This window comes from Mustela nigripes, chromosome 6 (genome assembly GCF_022355385.1).
Source record: "Mustela nigripes isolate SB6536 chromosome 6, MUSNIG.SB6536, whole genome shotgun sequence".
NCBI classification, from domain to species: domain Eukaryota; kingdom Metazoa; phylum Chordata; class Mammalia; order Carnivora; family Mustelidae; genus Mustela; species Mustela nigripes.
This window is the reverse complement of record NC_081562.1, coordinates 97,815,367-97,824,778: the sequence shown is the minus strand read 5'-3', so window position 1 is coordinate 97,824,778 and position 9,412 is coordinate 97,815,367.

The following is a 9,412-nucleotide window of genomic DNA, read 5'->3' as shown; positions in this document are numbered from 1 at the left end:
ATCAGGAACATGACAAGGATGCCCACTCTCACCACTCTTGTTCAACATAGGATGTGAAGTCCTATCAACAGCAATCAGACCACAAAGAGAAATTAAAAGGTATCCAATTGGCAACGAAGAAGTCAAACTCTCTCTCCTCACAGATGACATACTTGATATGAAAAACCCAAAAGACTCCGCCCCCAAACTACCAAAACTCATACAGCAATTCAATAATGTGGCAGGATATAAAATCATGGTACAGAAATCAGTGGCTTTCTTCTACATTATCAATGAAAATCCAGAAAAGGAAATTAGAGAATCAATTCCGTTTACTACAGCACCCAAACCCTAAGTTACCTGGGAATAAACCAAACCAAAGAGTTAAAGGATTTGTACTCGAGGAACTAGAGAACACTCATGAAAGAAATGCAAGAAAACCAAAAAGACGGAAAACCATTGCATTCTCACGGATCAGAAGAATAAACATTGTTAAAATGTCTATACTGCCTAGAGGAATCGATCCATTTAAGGCCATTCCAATCAAAATTCCACCAGTACCTTTCAAAGAGCTGGAATCAGAAGAGACCCCGTATTGCTAAGAATTGCTGAAAAGAGAAACAAAACTGGGAGCACCACGTTGCCTGATTTCAAGGGTTACTATGAAGCAGTGATCACCAAGACAGCATGGGACTGGCATAAAAACAGACCCATAGACCAGTGGAACACAGTAGAGAGCTTATATATGGACCATCAACTCTACGGCCAAATAATATTCAAGAAATCAGGAAAAAATATACAGTGGAAAAAAGACAGTCTCTTCAATAACTGGTGCAGGGAAAACTGGGCAGCTCTATGTAGAAGAATGAAACTCGACCATCCTCTTACACCATACACAAAGATAAACTCATAATGGGTAAAAGACCTCAATGTGAGACAGGAATCCATCAGAATTCTAGAGGAGAACATAGGCAGTAATCTCTTCAATATCAGCCACAGCGACTTGTTTCAAGATATGTCTCCAGAGGCAAAGGAAACAAAAGCCAAAATAAATTTCGGAAACTCATCAAAATCAAAAGCTTCTGCACTGCATAGGAAACAGTCAAGAAAGCAAAGAGGCAACCCATGGAATGCGATAAGATATTAGTAAATGACAGGACAGACAAAAGGTTGATATCCAGGATCTATGAAGAACTCCTCAAACTCAACACACACAAAACAGATAATCATATCAAAAAATTGGCAGAAGATATGAACAGACACTTCTCCAATGAAGACATACAAATGGCTTTCAGACACCTGAAGAAATGTTCATCATCACTAGACATCAGGGAGATTCAAATGAAAACCACATTAAGATGTCAACTTACACCAGTTAGGATGGCCTAAATTAGCAAGACGGGAAACAACATGTGTTGGAGAGGATGTGGAGAAAGGGGAATCCTCTTACACTGTTGGTGGGAAGGCAAGTTGGTGCAGCCTCTTTGGAGAACAGTGTGGAGATTCCTCAAGAAATTAAAAATAGAACTTCCCTATAACCTGCAATTACATTCCTAGGTATTAACCCAAAGATACAGATGGAGTGAAAAGAAGGGCCATCTGTACCCCAATGTTTATAGCAGCAATGGCCACGGTTGCCAAACTGTGGAAAGAACCAAGATGCCCTTTAACGAAAGAATGGATAAGGAAGATGTGGTCCATATACACTATGGAGTATTATGCCTCCATCAGAAAGGATGAATACCCAACTTTGGTAGCAACATGGACGGGACTGGAAGAGATTCTGCTGAGTGAAATAAATCAAGCAGAGAGAGTCAGTTATCATATGGTTTCACTTATGTGTGGAGTACAACAAATAGCATGGAGGACAAGGGGAGATGGCGTGGAGAAGGGAGTCGAGGGAAGTTGGAAGGGGAGGTGAACCATGAGAGATGACAGACTCTGAAAATGAGTCGGAGGACTATAAGGGGCGGGGGTTCTGGGGTTGTGGGAACCAAACTTGTATATTAGAGAGGGCACTCGGATTGCATGGAGCATTGGGTGTGCTTCTAAAACAATGAATAGGGTAATACTGAAAAGAAATTTAAAAAATAAACAGTTGTATGCCAATAAGCTAAGCCACCTATGTAAAATGGATGCATTCCTAGAAAGCTATACAATCCCAACATTGAACCAAGAAGAAAATCACAACCTGCATAGACTGTTATCCAGTAACAGGATTGAAGCAGTGATCAAAAACCTCCCAAAAAACAAGAGCCCAGGACCTTACAGATTTGCTGGGGAATTCTACCAAACCTTCAGAGAAGAAATAACACTCTTCTCCTGAAGCTCTTTCTAAAAATTGAAGCAGAAGGAAAACTTTCAGACACTTTGTATGAAGCCAGCATTACCCTGATCCACAAACCAGGCAAAGACCTCATGAAAAAGGAGAATTTCAGACCAATATCACTGATGAATATGGATGCTAAGATTCTCAACAAGATCCTAGCTAATAGGATCCAACAGTACATTAAAAACATGATCCGCCATGACTGTGTGAGGTCTATCCCTAGGTTGCAAGGGTGGTTCAACATTCGCAAATCAATGTCAGAACAAATTAATAAGAGAGGAGAGGGAACCACATGGTCCTCTCAATTGATGAAGAAAAAGCATTTAACAGCATCTGTTCCTGATTAAAACACTTCAAAGTATAGGGATAGAGGGAATATTTGTCAACTTCATAAAATGTTTATATGAAAAATTCATAGTAAATATTCTCCTCAATGGGTAAAAGCTGAAAGCCTTCCCTTTGTGATCAGGAACATGACAAGGATGCCCACTCTCACCACTCTTGTTCAACATAGTATTCGAAGTCTTAGCATCAGCAAACACACAATAAAGAGAAATAAAATGTATCCAAATTGGCAATGAAGTCAATCTCTCTCTTCACGGTTGACATACTTTATATGGAATACCCAAAAGTCTCCACCCCCAAACTACTAGAACTCAATCAGCAATTCAATAATGTGGCAGGATACAAAATTATTGTACAGGAATCATTGGCTTTCTTATACATTACCAATGAAAACACAGAAAGGGAAATTAGAGAATTGATTCCATTTACTACAACACACAAACGATAAGATACCTGGGAAGAAACCAAACCAAAGAGGTAAAGGATCTGTAAGTGAGGAACTACACAACACTCATGAAAGAAATTGAAGAAAACAAAAATGACAGAAGCTCATTGCATGCTTATGGATCAGAAGAATAAACATTGCTAAAATGTCTAGACATTTAATGTTAAGTGACTGCCTAGAGCAATCGATCCTTTTAATGCCATTTCGATGAAAATTCCACTGGTATGTTTTAAAGCGCTAGAGCAAACACAAGCCTAAAATTTGTGTAGAATCAGAGAAACCCTGTATTGCTAAGCAAGTGCCGAAAAGAAAAACAAAACTGGGAGCATCACGTTATCTGATTTCCAGTGTTATACAAAGCTGTGATCACCAATACAGCATGGGACTCACATAAAAACAGAAACATAGACCAGTGGAGCAGAGTAGAGAGTTCAGATATGGGCAATAAACTCTATGGTCAAATAATCTTCAACAAAATAGGAAAAAATATACAGTGGAAAAAAGGCAGCCTCTTCAATAAATGGTGCTAGGAAAATTGGGACAGCTATGTGTAGGTGAATGAAACTCGACCATTCTCTTACACCAAACACAAAGAGAACTCAAAATGGATAAAAGACCTAAACTGGAGGTAGGAATCCATGAGAATCGTAGAGGGGAACATAGGCAGTAACCTCTTCAACACTGGCCACAGCAACTTCTTTCAAGATATGTCTCCAAAGACAAAGCAAACAAAAGCGAAGATGAACTTTTGGGACTTCATCAATTCAAAAGCTTTTGCACAGCAAAGAAAACAGTCAACAAAACACAGAGGCAACCCACGGAATGAGAGAAGATATTTGCAAATGATAGTACAGACAAAATGTTGATATCCAGGATCTATAAAGAACTCCTCAAACTCAACACACACAAAGCAGACAATCATATAAAAAAATGGGCAGAATATAGGAACAGACATTTCTCCAATGAAGACATACAAATGGCTATCAGACACATGAAAAAATGTTCATCATCACTAGCCCTCATGGAGACTCAAATTAAAACACATTGAGATATCACCTGACACCAGTTAGAACGGCCCAAATCAGCAAGATAGGAATCAACATGTGTTGGAAAGGATGTGGAGAAACGGGAACCCATCTCTCAACTCTGCTCCAGGAACGTTCCTCTGCACTGGTGCCGGCAGGTGGGTCGTGTCATCTCTCACATTTTCCAGGTGTCGGCGACATGTCCTGAGCAAGAAAGGGCCCATAGCCACGGGGAGCAGGGCGTTCTGCAGGGCTGCCCAACCCCGGCCAATTCTCGGGAGCATTCTGTCCAAACTGATCCCAGTTTGGGAAGAACGCTCCTGAGAATTGGCCAGACAACACCCAGCAAACTCACTTCTGGTGCCACGTCTGCATGACCATCTCCTGGGCATGGCCCGGCATCATGAGCGATCATGTCCGAACCCCACCAGATGTTCAAGTGTTAATACAAAGCTGTCAGGCCCTGGCGATTCCAAGGCCTCCTGCTCCTCAGCTTCTGGTGGTCCCTTCCCTGGCATTGTCCCATGGAGCCGGGCCTGCCCTGAGGCCCGGGCACGAGCCCACACCTTCTTCCTCAACTGAGGACCTGGTAATGGGTCCTCAATTCTTTTTCCCCAACTTCTTCCCTCAAGGGTCCTGTCCCTCAAGGCCTCCAACTGGGGAAGCCTGAGTCCTGCACCACGCCTCCCACCCCAGAACACAAGGTGCCTTTCGGCGCCTCGGACAAGCCTCAGAGCGAGAGAAACCTGCCTGACCACACGGAGGTCAGCCCCATCCTTGGGCGCCCCAGCCGCCCGAAAAGTCGGAGGTGCACGCCCGGCCACCACCTGTCCCTCAACTCTGCTCCGGGAACGCTCCCCTGCTCTGGGGCCCCGTGAGAATTGGCCGGAAAACGCACCGCGAACTCGCTTCGGGCGCCGCACGTCTGCAGGGACGCCCCCAGAGCCTGACCCGGCATAGCAAGCGCTCCCGCCTGAACCACGCCAGAAAGCCCTCGGCGAGGCAGGCTGCGGCGAGGCCGGCGAGGCCGACGCCTCCCGCTCCTCCGTCTGCGGGGGTTCCCTCCCTGACGCTGTCCCATGGGGCCGGGTCGCCCCGGAGCCTGGGCTCTAACCCTCGCCTGCTTCCCCAGCCTTCAGCTTCCCGGGTCCTAACCTCGGGGCCTCCATCTGGGGAACCCTGAGTCCCGCGCCACGCCTCCCCCTCCCATTTCGACACCAACAGTGCCTTTTGGCGCTTCGGATGAGCCTCAGAGTGAGAGAAACATGCGTGCTCCACGGAGGTCAGCCCCGTCCTTGGGCACCTCAGCCGCCGGAAAAGTTGGAGGCAGATGCCCGGCCGCCACCCATCCCTCAACTCTGCTCCGGGAATGCTTCCCTTCGCCAGGTCCCCGGGTGGTCCTTGTCATCTTAGCGCTTTTTCTGGGTGGCCTTGACATGCCTCAAGCAAGAAAGCCTTCTGGGCCACGGTGTCAGGTGAGTGGAAGAGCCGCCCAATGTCGGCCAATTCTCAGGAGATTTCTGCCCAAATTGGTATCAATTTTAAAGAGGAAGAAAGCTACGCACCCTTCTAAACCATCCCCATCATCAGATTTCCTCCTGGCCATAAACCTTGATTCTGCCACATTGCAGGACGCATTCCCTCAACTCAACCCCAATGGGAGCCCTCATCAGTGGCAGCAGATTGGTGCTGCCATACCCCAAGGCCATAACCCAGCCCTACATTGTGTTTTTCGGCTTCATGCTACAGGGGCCTGGCTCGCAAGCCTCTGGCTTGGGAACCCTAGAGTCACACCATAGGAATCCACCTGCCACCCCACAGGAAATTACTCTATTTGGAGCTGCACCAAGCTGTCAGAGCCAGAGAAATCTGCTTGTCCCCATGAATACTCCTCCATGTTCTGCAGCCACCCAGACCCTGGTGTGCTGCCTGACACCCATCCTCAACTCTGCTCCTCGGGTAACCCACCTCCGGACCAACAGTTTGGGGCTGCCACACCCCTAGCTCATCTCTCCTCAGGGGCCCCCTTGAAATGCCCTGCCTGCCGCAAAACTCTGGAATCCCCTCTCCTTCTCCATTTACATTAGCCCAAGGCTTTCATGTGAAAGGGGGAAGGCTACCTCCTGAATGCAGAACACCTCCTTTTCTCTTCTGCCCTATTTCTCTCCACTTACCTTTGTACCTGGGCAAACTGGAAGGAACATACCAGTGGACCATGGACATTCTCTGACATCTGAATCTTTCCTGGCAGCTTTCTGAGGGCTCCTTATGCAAACAGAAACTAGTGTATCCTACCACAGTGTGTGTTTGAAAGTGATCATCAACAGAACAGGAGAGTGAAAATCACTCCGTTTTTACCTCACTCTTCATGAAGTAGAACATAGTCTTCTTTCCTTCCTTGACTTCAATTCCAATTTGTTTCCATGCAGTGTTCATTCCTTTGCTTCAGGGGTAGGATTTCATGAATCCTCGCCTGGATAAAATACCCAGAGCTCTTCACAAGTACCCTCCCTAATAGCGGTCACCAATTAAATTCTTCCCCTCCACACCTCTGCTCTCTAGCCACCCTCAGTTGGTGCTCTAAGTTTGAGTCTTTCCTCATTGACCTATCTTTCTCCCCTTGCTATGTTCATGTTTTCTTTCTGAAATTCCATTGAAGTCAAATTATAGGCTATTGGTCTTTTCTTACTGATTTTGCTTAGCTAAATCCACTCTAGATCCATCCACATCCTTGCAAATGATAAGATTTCATTCGTTCTGAATGTGGCTCCTAGTCCTTAAGAATATGTGGGAGATTAGATATCTACATTCATATATATATATATATATATATATATATATATATATATACATATGTATATATATATATATCACTCATCAGCAAATGGACATTGGGACTCCCTCCATCGCTTCGCTATGGTTGATAATGCTGGTGTCAATATCACAGTGCTTGTACCCCCATTGAATGTGCATTTTTGTGCCCTTGAGGGAAATACTTAGGAGGGCAACTGCTGGATCCTAGGGTTGTTCAGTTCTTAGCTTTTGGAGGAACCACCATGCTTTTCCAGAGTGGCTCTTACAACCTGCTTGCCCACCAACAGTGCTCCGCTGGAAGTGTTCCAGCTGGAAGCAGAACATTCCCTGCCAGCAATTTCCTAAGGAGAAAGCAGAAAACCTGGGGGATAACAGGACTCACCCAGCGTCCGGCAAGCAGCCCCAGAAATTCACCCCAGGATTCCTGATGCCATGCCCTGGGAAGCCATCAGAATGCCTCTATCCAGGGGAATTCCCAAAGACTCTCCTTCTGACTTCACCACCCATGAAACTGCAGAGAAAGGCTGACATGTCCAACTCTCTAGATGGTCCACTGCATGAAACTAGAAAGTCAAGCTTCCCTTTTTAATTGCCCAAGGCTACTTGGAATCCTTTTGAATGTTCCCTCTGCCCTCATCGGACTCTTTGGATAAAAAAGATGAATCCATTCAGATACATCACCTTGGACAAAGGCGAAGCCATCATCCAAGCCTCTATCTGACCATAAACAGCCACCTAACTCTAGGGGCCGGCCATTCCACCACAGCCTAGGACCTATGGAATAAACACTGTTAGATGAAGGAACACATTCTAGGTTCCAAACACACACCAAGTCCATCTCATCTTCCCTTTCAAATCCAAGGGATTGCCTAGGAAAGAGATGTTCCAAATACCTTTGTGAGCCAGAAATCAACAGAGAAAATGAGATCTTCTGCCAGGTACTCCCTGCAGGGGAGTGTGATTTTGGGGCTGCGTTCGTGTGATTTTGGGGCTCCACTGGAGACGAGAGAAAAGCCAGGATGTTTGGGGTGAAAGAGAAGTTTTACCTCCCATGCTGGCATGGATGTGCCACTATGCCCCACGGGTCTGCTGTTTTCTCTGAATGCTGACGTCCTGGGACAAGCTGCATGATGGATTCAGACGCTGATTTCCAAACTTCAGGTCTCGTGGAGCCAGAGCAAAGAAGGGTTGTCAGGTGGGCATAAGGAGGCACCTCCCACCTAAAGCCTACACACCTGCTCCGATTCCTGGGTGAAGGAGAGACACATGCTTGTTTCTGAAGTGGTCATTCACTTCCTTCTCAAGCCGGCCAATGTCCTTGTCCTTTTTGGAGAAGCAAATAGACTCTTCCAAACAAACACTCAACTTCTCGGTTCCAAAGACACCATGGGTCGAGTTTGGTTCCCCCGGCCCCAGAACCCCACCAGGAGGACCCTCCTGAACCATCCTGACAGCACATTCCCATCAAACCTGGGGCAACGGGGCACAGTGCTGAGTGGGAGCTTGGATCCAGCAGTTGTTATCACCACTCTTGAGCCTGGGGAAACAGAGAGTCTTCAGCTCAACACTCCGTCCTGTAAAAACAAGCTGCAGTCCCTCACGTTTCAGGGTCTCTCACCCAGCACCTCATCACTGCCCTCAGAGCCAGCAGGCTGCACAGACTCCTCTTCTGGTGTGTTTCCCACAGCAGCTCGCCACTGCCTCCAGTGGTGGCGAGCAGCATTGCCACCCCTACCATGCTTGCTCTCACCACAACTCACCAGGCCCTCCAGTGGCGTGAATTGGCACTGCCGGGCCTTCCATAAGCTCCTAATACACCTCACAAACCCTCCACAGTTCTAAAGCCACACTGGCACTGTTCCTCCAGATTGGGGACCTCTGGGCCACAACCTAGGAGTCCGCCTGCCACCCAGGAGGAAACCGTGCCATTCGAAGGTATGTAGAAACCTAGGAATGGAACATCCCACGTGCCTCCCTGAGGATACCCCCAACCTCAATGACACCCCCCAGTCACAAACTCACAGCGTGACGTGCTTCCTGACACCTGTGCTCGACTCGGCTCCCAGGGTTCCTGCCTCAGCACCAGCAGATAGGGCCTGGATACCCCTAAGCCCTAACCCAAACCCTAGTTTGTGTTTTCAGGCTTCTGTGCCCAGAGACCTGGCCAACAAGCCCTCCAGATTGGGAACCCCTGAGCCACACTTAAGGACTCTACCTGCCATCTAGGAGGAACCCCTTCTGTTCAGAGCTGCCCAGAACCCTCAGACTGCAAGAGACCCATAAGGACCTACTTAATCAGAGGGAGCCATTTTGTTGTTTATGCAGTAAACTTAGATTGACCCTATGAAGTAAACTTAGACTGACCCTGCCCCTCCCAGAGGAACTTACTTGCAAAGCCTAGATACAAGGGCGGGTCAGGCCAGGTAGAGACAGCCAATCAGTGGGCCACACATATATCTACTAGGGTGAATTGTA